The following is an 11983-nucleotide window of genomic DNA, read 5'->3' as shown; positions in this document are numbered from 1 at the left end:
GATGCACCTCCAGAACTGCTTCCAGCCTCTGACACAAAGTCAAGAGCCATTGATTTGGGAAAATTCAGTAGGCATGAGAGATCTCTGGAAGGGATCTGGTATCTTGAAAGATCTATACTGTGATGCACCCCACAATTGCTTCCAACCTCTGACAACCCCGTCAATTGTGCACTGCTGCATCTCTCTAAAAATCTGGCATTAGATCTGGGCATGGTGGTGCATGTCTTTAATTCCAACACTCAAGGAGGCAGGGTTAGGGGCATCACTGTGAATCTAAGGCAAGCTTGGTCTACAAAGGGAGTACATGACAGCCAAGGCCACATTTGAGGCCAAGCTGGTCTACAAAGGAAGTCTAGGACAGCCAAAATTACACAGAGAAACCCTGTGTAAACCCAAAAAGAAATGGAATACTACTCAGCTATTAAAAACAAGGAAATCCTAAAATTATGGACAAATGGATGGAACTAGAAATGAGCATATTGAGTGAGATAACCCAGAAGCAGAAAGACTCACACAGTATATACTCACTTATAATTGGGCACTAGCCCAAAAGGCATGTCCCATCAAAGTCTTCACTTACCAGGTGATTGGGATAGATGTGAGGACATCCTATTGGGACTCTAGGTAAGATAAATATAGGAGAATGGGGAAATAGAAGGATCCAGAGGGTCCTAGAAACCTACAAGAAGAACATCTTGATAGGTGGATATGGGTCCAGGGGGCATCTGCTCAAACTACTGCAGTAACCAAGGACAATACAAGTAGTAAACATTGAACCCCTACTCTGATCTACCCAAGGGACAGGACATTCTCCAGTTATGTGGAGAGCGGGGACTAACTCTGACATGAACTCTGGTGTCTGATATTTGACCACCTCCTTTTGGTGGGGAGGCCTGGTGACACTCAAAGAAAGAATAGCAGGCTACCAAGATGAGACTTGATGGCCTATGAACAAATATCCAGGTGGATTGTAAAAACAAAAAAATTCATGTCTAATTTCCTCATCTTACAATGAGATCCATGAAACTCAAAGGAAGACTACTCTAAGCTTTCACCATGAGCTTTTATTGAAATTTGAATCCCTATTCCGGGACACTGGCTAGTGATTTTTCTATATTATATTATTTCATTGAAGATCAAGATTGTTGGGGGAAAAGACACTCACTAAACTTGGACTTAAGACTTGAGATCTGGTCATTATATTTTGAAATTACTTATCCTTTGTCACATGTAAAATAATACATGGAATACTTGTAGGGAAGTACAGATAACTAAAAATATACACATAGTGAACTCAGTGATAAATGCTTTCAAATCTCACTTCTTGGGAGAGTGAATTATATTTGTTTAGAGTGATTCATGTGAACATATTATGTAAAATGAGTAATATGAAAATAGAATTGTTTTGTCTTTCAATATCAAAATAAAGACATTTTCAGATAAGATTGCAATGGACAAGAGACATTATTACTTTCCGTCTCATGGACAATTTTTGGCAATATTTATGTTCTTAAACTAAATGTACCTCTCCATCCAGAATGTAAGCCCTGGGTATAAACATTCATTGGAGCTTGAAAATACATCCATTCTACCTAGACTAGCAGAAAATTCACTATGTATATGGTAAATATCCTGAAATAAATAGCCTACATAGCAGCTATTGCCTCTGAATATCCAATCAAGCCAATCTATCTCCCAAAAATATCCTAGAAATCAGAAAGTTGACTAAAATACTGTTAAATATTTCATAGAAATAAAACTAAAATCCATTGATTCTATCATAAAGTCATCCTCTATAAATGCTGCTTCTGGCCTCCATGCAATCTACTCTTCTGCAAGCCCAGGGCTTGAAGGCTTCAGCTTCCAGCCTCTGTCTGCTAACCTAGGCCTAGAATGTTCTCAACCTTTCTAATTCTTTCTGAACTCTGGCTGGCTGGTTCATCTCAGCAGTTCTGGCTCAAAACTCCTCTCCAAAATGACTAATTCAAATTGGCTTATTCTCCCAGCTTTTGACTGAATTGCTCTGATTGGAAAAATTGTCCCTGAACTCCACAAACTGACCTGCACTGACTGCACTAACTCAACAGCTTTCAACCAAACTACATTAAACTCAACTCTCCTCTCTCTCTCTCTCTCTCTCTCTCCCTGCACTGCTCCTTAGCAGACTCTTTCCTGTCTGCTCTCATGAGAGTTGGGTGTATCCTATCTCTGACTCATTCTGTCAAATCTTTCTCTAATCATCACTTTGTCTGCCCCTCAATTATACATCATTGTTCAGGCTTAAAGGTGTGTCATGAGGGCATGTCTGTACTCCAGCCAGATTGCACGCACTTATGTCTTTAGATGTGACACCTTGCCAGAGTAACCATGTTGCTGGATTAAAATTCCTCTACAATACTCCTTTAAAGTTTCTGAAAAACAAATACGAAAATAACCTAACATGGTATATTGAATTAGGGAAAATGGGAAAATAAACACTCTTAATGCCTGAATGCTAAATATTGGTAGAGGTCTGATAGACATTACTTTGTCCCAGTAATTAGATCATTCCAAATCTGAAAATAGTCCCATAAGTTCATTTCCAAATCTGGACCATTGTCCAAGGATAGCGCTTCCTCATATAATCCTCCATTTAACCCTCCTATTATCCGCATTTCAAAGGAAAACACAAAGTATCCTCTCAGTAATTGCTTACAAGATTTTAGAGTCAAGTTCAGATTTGTCTTACTATTGCAGATAATAGGCCAATTAGAAAACACACAATTTTACATGCCCTGTAGGAAGCACCTTGCTAATGAATCCAGTCTAAAAGCCAAAGTGTAGATGCAAAGCCTCGGAACAGCATCTGGGAATTTAGGAGTCAATGTAGGGTAATTGCATTGTTGGGTTTTTTTGTTTGTTTGGTTTGTTTTGTTTTTGTTTTTGTTTTTTCCTTTTTCTACAATAAAAACTTAATCACATCTTGGTGTTTAAAGAACATTTTTTTAAACACTTTTTTTTTTTTTTTTTTTTTGCAAATGGTGTACCTGGGATTAACATCCAAGTTTTCTGAGCCCTTATACTCAGCAAATCTTGTCTCAAGAGAATCTAGTTCAGAATTCAGGTATCTGGGTAGTAGCAACAGCATTTTTAAAAATCTGTTGCAGCAAAATATTATAGACCGGATAGCTTACATATAAGAAAGTTATTTCTCACTTTTGGGGACAAGGAAGCCCAATAACAAGCCACTGATTAATGTCTGATGAGAGCCATTTTCTACTTAATGGATCAGAGATGGTATCACCCTCTCACTCCATCCCATGTGGCGGAAAAAGCTAGCTAGCTCTCATGGGGTTTCTTTAATGAAGATGCTGTATGAAGACGCAGACCTCTCAGATGCTGCATCAGAAGAACTTGACATAAAGCAACTTAAGGAAGGGTTGTATTTTAGTTTACAGTCCCAGAGAGGGACACAGCCCATAGCAGAAAGGAAGGCGTGACAACAGGCAGGAAAGTCATCATAAAAAACAGGAACCTATCTAATCACATTTTATTTCATCCATGTACAGAAAACCGAGTACAGAGAGAACAAGCAGTAGGACCAGGCTACAAAACCTGGCTCTGGTGACACGCCTCCTCCAACAGGCTCCAACTCCTTAAGGTTCCATAACAGCTTAAAACAGCGCCACCAACTGGGGACCAAGGGTCCAACCACATCAGCTTCATTCAACCCAGTGTAAATACTGATTCCACTCCTGAGGGCTCCCCCTGCACAATCTAATTACCCCCCAGGGGTCCCAAAGCCTAAATGCAGCACCTTGGAGTTAGGATTTCAATGTGTGAACTTTTGTGGGACACAAATACTACCTTCGAAAAAAGAAACCTTACTTACTGAGCATGATTAAAACATTTCCTATGCACCAAACCCAGAATGGAATCTTAATAGAAGCCACTCATGATGAGATAAAAAGAAAGAAATAATTAGCTATTGTTTTATAATTTCCCATCTATAAATATGTATTAGTCATTTAATGCAAACACCTTAGACCACAAACAGAAAGTCACAATATTCACTGGACCATTAAAGGTTGTATTTTATTTTGGTTTTGTTTTTTGTTTTTAATCTGGTGGTAACACTTGGGTAATTTTTTTTTAAAGAAAGAAAGTCCCTAAAGAAAAAGTTGCAAGTGCAAAGATATTCGCTGTAATACAATTTAATCAGTGAAACACTGAAAATAACCTATAAATTCAACAGTATGGAAATTGCTAAATAAACTGTGATATACTAATCAAACAGTATTCATGTATTTTTAAAATAAAATAATTTTAATCACTAGCTATATTAACCTATAAAGCTGATTGTAATTTTTTAAAGTTCTATGCCTTTCAAAAATAATAAGTGAATATAAAAAATTCTGGAAAGAACATTAAGGTGATGATTATTGATGTAACAGGTAGCAGAATCTTAGACAAGCTTTTGTCCTCAATTTTTTATTTCTAGGATGTTTGTTATAAATTATTTTAAGATCTTTGCAGTGCTCACTATCGCTGCATATATTCAAAAATTGTGCTGATATAGAAAAGATAATCAGGCAAATAGGGGAAAGACAGAGGGAGAGTGGTACTGGGAGGAGGGGAGGGAGGGCACTACAGTCAGCATGTAAAATAAAATAAATTAAACTAAATTAAATAAGAATAGATCAGCATGGTCATGCTCAAGAATGACCCCAAAATTTGTGAAAGGTTCTATATTTTTATAAAACAATTCAAGAACTCTATATGTTGTGAGGTTTTAACTTGGGTTTTCTGTGGCTCTTCTAACAGTGGAAGGGGGTGAGGTATCTGACTCTTTCGCCTGTTCTTGGTTCCTTTTGCCTCCTACTGTGTTGCCTCACCCAGCCTTGAAATGGGGGTTTGTACCTAGTCTTATTGCATCCTGTTATGGCATGTTCAGTTGCTATCCCTGGGAGGCCTGCTTTCTTCGGAAGGGGAAGACATGAGCAGTGGAACCGGGGGGAAAAGGTAGAAGAACTGCGAGTAACAGAGGGAGACAAGGCTATGATTGGAAAGTGTTGTATGAGAATTTTTCTTAAAAAGAAGAAGAAGAAAAGAAAATACCTTATAGCCAGATCTTATGGAGGCATTTTCTCAATTGAGGTTCCTTTCTTTCTAGTGACTTTAGCTTGTTTCAAACTGACATAAAACTAGCTAGGATACTATCAAGGTACAGGAAGTACTAAAAAATAAAACAAAACTACATGGGTTGGACCAGAAAAGAAAGTCCCCTCAAAAACTCATAATAAGGAAGGAAGGAAGGAAGGAAGGAAGGAAGGAAGGAAGGAAGGAAGGAAGAAAGAAAGAAAGAAAGAATATTTAAAGTTGCAAGGGGGAAAAAACAAGTGACATATAAAGACAGACTTATTAGAACTACTCCTGACTCAATAGAGACCCTAAAAGGCAGAAGAGCCTGTACAGATGTTCTGAAGATGCTAAGAGACCACAGATGCCACCCTATAATACTCAACAAAATTTCAATCACAATAAGTGGAGATAATAAGATATGCTATGATAAATCCAAATTTCAGCAGTATCTATCTACAAATCCAGCCCTCCAAAAGGTCCTAGAAGGAAGACTGCAGCCTGACGAAGTTAACCATGTCCAAGAAAGCATAAGGAATAAATAATACCAGACCAGAAAAATCCAGAAAAAGGAAAAAACACACCACCACAACAAAAATAACAGGAATCAACAAATATGGCTCATTGATATCTCTCAATACTAACGGCCTCAAGTGTGCCCCTCCCCATAAAAACACACAGACTAAGAACGGATGCAAAATAGGACCCATCCTCCTGATGCATCCAAGAAACTCACCTTAATATCAAGTATAGACATCACCTCTGGATAAAAGAATGGAAAAAATATATTCTAAGCAAATGGGCCTAAGAAGCAAGCCAGTGTGGTCATTTTAATGGCTGCTAAGACAGACCCCAAACCAAAACTAATCAGAGGAGATAGGGAAGAACACTACACACTGATCAAAGGAAATATCCACCAAAAGCACATTGCAATTTTTAAACTCCATAAACAAAATACAAGGGCACCCAATTTCATAAAAAAATAAAAAATAAAAAAAAACACAACTACAACATAAATCACATATTGCGCCTACACAGTTATAGTGGGTGACGTCAATACCTGGCTCTCACAAACAGACAGACCACCCACACAAAAGCCAAAAAGAAGATTCTGGAGCTAACAGACACTATAAACCAAATGGACATAACAGATATTTACAGAACATTTCATCCAAACACAAAAGAACATACCTTCTTCTCAGCACCTCATGGAACTTTCTCTGAAATTGCCCACATCCTCAGGCACAAAGCAACTCTTAACAGATACAAGAAAATTAAAATAACACCCTGCATCCTATCTTCCCAACACAAATTAAAATTGGATATTAACAGCAACCAAAAACACAAAAATCATGGAGACTAAACAACTCTCTACTGAATAAAAAAAAAAATGTGCCAAGAAAGAAATAAAACACTTTCCAGAATTCAATGAAAGTGAAAACCCAACATACTCACACTTACGGGACATAAGGAAGGCAGTTCTAAGCGATAAGTTCATAGCACTAAATGCCTACATTAAAAAAAAAATTTGAGAGTTCCTATACTAGTGACTTAACAATACAACTGAAAGCTCTAGAGCAGAAAGAATAAATCACACTCAACAGGAATAGATGGCAAGAAATAATAAAACCTGGGCTTAATCCAATAAAATAAAAACAAAAAATATAAAGAATCAATGAAACAGAGTTGGTTCATTGAGAAAATAATACTGACAAACCCTTATCCAAATTAACTAAAAGGCAGAGAAAAAGGATTAAAATGAACAAAATTAGAAATAGAAAGAGAGACAATGACAACAGACACCGAGGTTATACAGAGAATGACAATGACACGCTTTAAAACCCTGAACTCCTGCAAATTGGAAAATCTAAAAGAAATGGATAATATTCCCTATACATACCATCTCCCAGGGTTAAATCAAGATTTAAATAAGCAATTTAAGCAGACCTATAACTCCTAGTGAAATAGAGGCTGTAACTCAAACTCTTCCAATCCAAAAAAAAAAAAAATTAAAAAGCCCAATGCCAGGGGATCTTTGAAGGTTCTTTGTCTCATAATACCACGTCAAGGCTCCTCTTCTTCCTCACCTGCCTCCTTTAATTTTATCTTTTGTAATTTTTGTCTCTTTATTTTTACACTACAGGTCTTTGACACATATATTATGGCTTCTGGTTTTGTGTTTTTGTGGGACCCCTTAGTGGGCAGACCGGAACCAGTGTGTTTCTCTGTCTATGTTTCTTGTGATTTTTCTTGGGATCTTTATCCTCCTATTAGCTTTGTTGTTTTCCAATGTCTTTGCTTTTGTTTCATATCTTTATTTTTATTATTATTATTATTATTATTATTATTATCTCTTAGGTGCCTGTTTGTTTCCTAATAAGAGACAGAAAGGGGTTGATCTGGACGGGAGGTAACATGGGAAAGAATTGGGAGGAGTAGAAATGGAAAAAATAATCAGGTTGTATTGTATGAAAAAATCTATTGTTCAATAAAAGAAAAGAGAAAGAAAAAAAAAAAGATGAGCTTTGCCACACTCTAAACTGTATTCTTTTATCCACATAACAGAAAAAGGCAAGACATTTACAATCTCCTTGGAAGACCATGATCCTTTTTAATCCACTGTGTGAAAGTTCTTGTAATTGGCCTTTGTCATTCAGTTCAGTGTCCCTACATTTACAGATCCGCTTTCATCCATGGTAAGGCAGATAAATGAGGGAAGAGTTAAACTATCGACACTGTCCTGACACCTGTGCACATCAGCACTTTGGTATTTGATTAACACATAAGCTGGGTTTGAGAAAACTAAGGACGTGCTTTTAAAAGTGATTTGCCTTTCTAATTTCTACAGGCTCAGAATTGAGAGGCAAGAAGCCATTCACCACAAGCCATTCACCCCGCCATATCCTACTAGCTGTACGAATCATTTGGTCACTATGATCCTGCTTGTCCTCGGCAAAGTGGAAAGGTCAGACTCACATGTCTCATGCAACTGAGGCATGGATTTCTGCCTTGCAGTTCTGCCTTTTGCCTTGGACTCTTTTTTTTTCTCCTATTTGTTTTCCTCTACTCCAACGACTTTGCTTTTGTTTTATTTTCTTAATTATTATTATCCCTTAGGTGCCTGTTTAGTGAATGTTTAGTAAACTGTTATTTACTAAGCATTGCCTGTGTACCAAGCATTGTAGTTAGCATTTTACATGTATCAGTCATCTACCTAAAAATTATATAGGGAGCTGTAACATACTGTTACAGATGCTGGGCCATACAAAGCCTAGAGAATGCATAAGAGACAAAATAGTTATCTGGCCTTGGAGGGAAAACATCCATGTGAGCCAAGACAAACAAGAATCAGACGTTTTTACGAGACGTTATTTTAAGTATGAAACAGAAATATTCTTTACAGGCTCCTGCTTTGACTACTAGTTCTGCAGCTGGTGGTGCTATTTCAGGAGGCTGTAGGACATTTAGTAGGTAAGGCCTAGGTGAGGGAGTAGTCATGGGTTCCAGCCCTGCTCCTGGCTTCCTGGTCCTCTGTGATATGAACAGACCCTCCCACATCCTCATGTTGCCAGGCCTTTCCCGCCATGGTGGACTAAAACTCTGTAAGTTCTAGGAATGTCTCCTTCCTTCAGTTGTTTCTATCAGATACTTTAGTCACAGTGACGCAATAACTAGCTAATCCAGAAAGAAAAATGGCTCAAAGAGTAAGATCACTGTTTTGCCAAAACCTGATCAAGTGGTTCTTAAGCCTTTGAACTTTTTTAATAGGAGAAATTTGGCAAAGTTTATCGAACACTACAAAATCCCTAGAATTCTATAGGCAGAGCTTAATGGGCGAGTGCTGTAGAGGTTTGGAAGACAATACCAATTGGGGACAATAAATACTGTATGAAAGGTTACGTATTGGCTCAGGATCCCCAAGACTATGGTCTCAGCACAATGGAGATTTATTTGCCCCTAGGGACAAAGGTCAGGGACTAGCATCCAAAGACAGGAGATAGAGGACAGGGGAGAATATGTAGGGGATAGGAAAGTGGGGGGAGGGGTATTTGTCCCCAAGTGGGGGCAAAGGATTACCTCTGGATAGAGAAAATACAGAGGTGGCCCATAAGTTGATATGATTTAATAACAGTTTATGAAGGTAACACGTAAAAGCCTAAAGGTTAGGATGAGGTGTTTAATAAGGTGAGCCCAAAAGGGGCTTTGATTGCCTGACTTCGAGACTTTGATAGCTAAACCTTGGTCCTCAGCCTCAGGAGGAAGAAATGGCCAAATAAGGACATAGACTTTGGTAGTTAGCTTTAAGAGTGTAATCTAATGGTTTTATAGCAGGGCAGGGGGGATGGGAAGAAGGGCAAGACCTGTCAGCGGCCTGCTTGCCCTGCTCAGGCTGGCTTAGGTCCCTTAACTGTACTCACTAAACAACTTGGTGCCATCCACATTGTTGTGTGACAACATTTTCTCAAGAGATACAACATATTCTTGTACTCACAGACAGACCAAAGTACGGGTACCATCAAAATCCAACATGATGAGCCAATGAGTTTTATTGGAGTTACTTACAGGAATATTGGGAGCCTATTTATAAAGCAGAAATGGCTCAATGATAACTACATCACCAAAGCCCACCCCAGCATGGGGGACACCTCACAAAAGTTGGGAACCTGGTGCACACTGCATGACCAGGTGCTGGTCTAACTGGATGTCTACATGTAGATTAATTTATTCTTGTTATATCTCAAAGGTTATCCCATCCCTTGTATCCTCCCATTCTTCTCTCCCTCCCATTTTCCCCTTATTCCCCCTCCCCTATGACTGTGACTGAGGGGGATTTCCTCCCCCTGAATATGCTCATAGGGTATCAAGTCTCTTCTTGGTAACCTGCTATCCTTCCTCTGAGTGCCACCAGGTCTCCCCCTCCAGGGGACATGGTCAAATATGAGGCACCAGAGTTCCTGGTCTAACTGGATGTCTACATGTAGAAAAATGAAATTAGGCCCCTATTTGTCACCATGCACAAAACTCAAGTCCAAGTGGATTAAAGACCTCAACCTAAAACCACAGACATTAACCCAGTTAGAGGAAAAAGTGGGGAAGAGTCTGGAACTCATAGGCACAGGAGACAACTTCCTGAACAGAACACCAACAGCCCAGGCCTTAACATCAACAATTAATAAATGGGACCTCATGAGGCTGAGAAGCTTCTGTAAGGCAGGTGACACTGTCAAGAGAACAAAGTGACAGCCTACAGACTGGGAAAAGATCTTCACCAACTCTTCATCTGACAAAGGTCTAATATCCAAAATATATAAAGAACTCAAGAAATTAAACACCACCAAACCAAATAACCCAATAGAGAAATGGGGCGCAGAGCTAAACAGAGAATTCTCAACAGAGGAATATCAAATGGCTGAGAAACACTTAAAGAAATGCTCAACCTCCTTAGTCATCAGAGAAATGCAAATCAAAACGACACTGAGATTCCATCTTACACCCATCAGAATGGCTAAGATCAATAACTCAACTGACACCTCATGCTGGCGAGGGTGTGGAGAAAGAGGAACACCCCTGCATTGCTGGTGGGAATGCAAACTAGTACAACCACTTTGGAAAGCTATCTGGTGCTTTCTCAGAAAAATGGGAATAGGGCTTCCTCAAGACCCAGCTATTCCACTCCTTGGAATATACCCAGAGGATGCACTACCACACAACAGGGACATATGCTCAACCATGTTCATAGCTGCCTTATTCATAATAGCCAGAACTTGGAAACAACCTACATGTCCCTCAATAGAAGAATGGATAAAGAAACTGTGGTACATTTACACTATGGAATACTACTCAGCTATTAAAAACAAGGAATTTCCAAAATTTGTGGACAAATGGATTGAACTAGAAATTGTCATAATGAGTGAGTTCACACAGAAGCAAAAAGAGCTAAGTGGTATATACTCACTTATATCGAGACACTAGTCCAAGGTGTACGTCCCCATGAAAAACTGTACCTACCTGGATAGTGGGTAAGAGGGGAGGACATCCTATTGAAACTTTAGGTGGGAGAAGCCTGGGAGAAAGAGGAAATAGAAGGATCCAGCGGGTCCTGGAAAACTACAGGCGAGTCTGGGCCCTGGGGTCCTCCGCAAACTGTGGCAACAGCCAAAGAAAAAATAGGCAGTAAAAACCTTGAACCCCTACCCGGACTAGCCGATGGACATTCTCCACTGTTGAGTGGAGAAGGAGATCTAACTTTTACACAAACTCTGGTGCCCCATATTTGAACATGTCCCTTGGATGGAGATGCCTGGTGGCACTCAGAGGAAAGATAATAGGTCACCAAGGAGAGACTTGATACCCTATGAGCATATACAGGGGGAGGAGGTCCCCCTTAGACACAGACATAGAGGAGGGGAGGGGAGTAGGGGGGAAGTGGGAGGAAGGGAGGAATGGGAGGATACATGGGATGGGCTAACAACTGAGATGTAATATGAATAAATTAATATAAAAAAAGAAAAAAAGAATAAATTAATCAAAAAATTTAAAAATATATATATATAACCTATTCAGTACCTATGAAGTTACATATATGTATGTTTTTAAGGCTGACAGTTTGGCAGTAGGCACCTAATTGATATGTTTCTCCTCGGGGAAGACCACCTTTCTGGCTCCCAGGCTTCTTCAGTTGCCAATAGTTCTCTGTGTGAGGTTGAGGCCTTGTGGTCCACCTTCCTTTGCTAACTTTCTTTTGCTTCCTTTTACTGTTGGAATGTTTACCCAATGCCATTACATATGGAAGTATAAAACGTATTATTTTTCGATGGATCACAGCTTGAGTCTTAAAAGAGATGCTAGACTTGAAATTTTGAAC

This window comes from Acomys minous (genome assembly GCF_964271855.1).
Source record: "Acomys minous genome assembly, chromosome: 2".
NCBI classification, from domain to species: Eukaryota; Metazoa; Chordata; class Mammalia; order Rodentia; family Muridae; genus Acomys; species Acomys minous.
The sequence above is the reverse complement of the archived record's forward strand: the minus strand, read 5'-3'. Positions refer to the sequence as shown.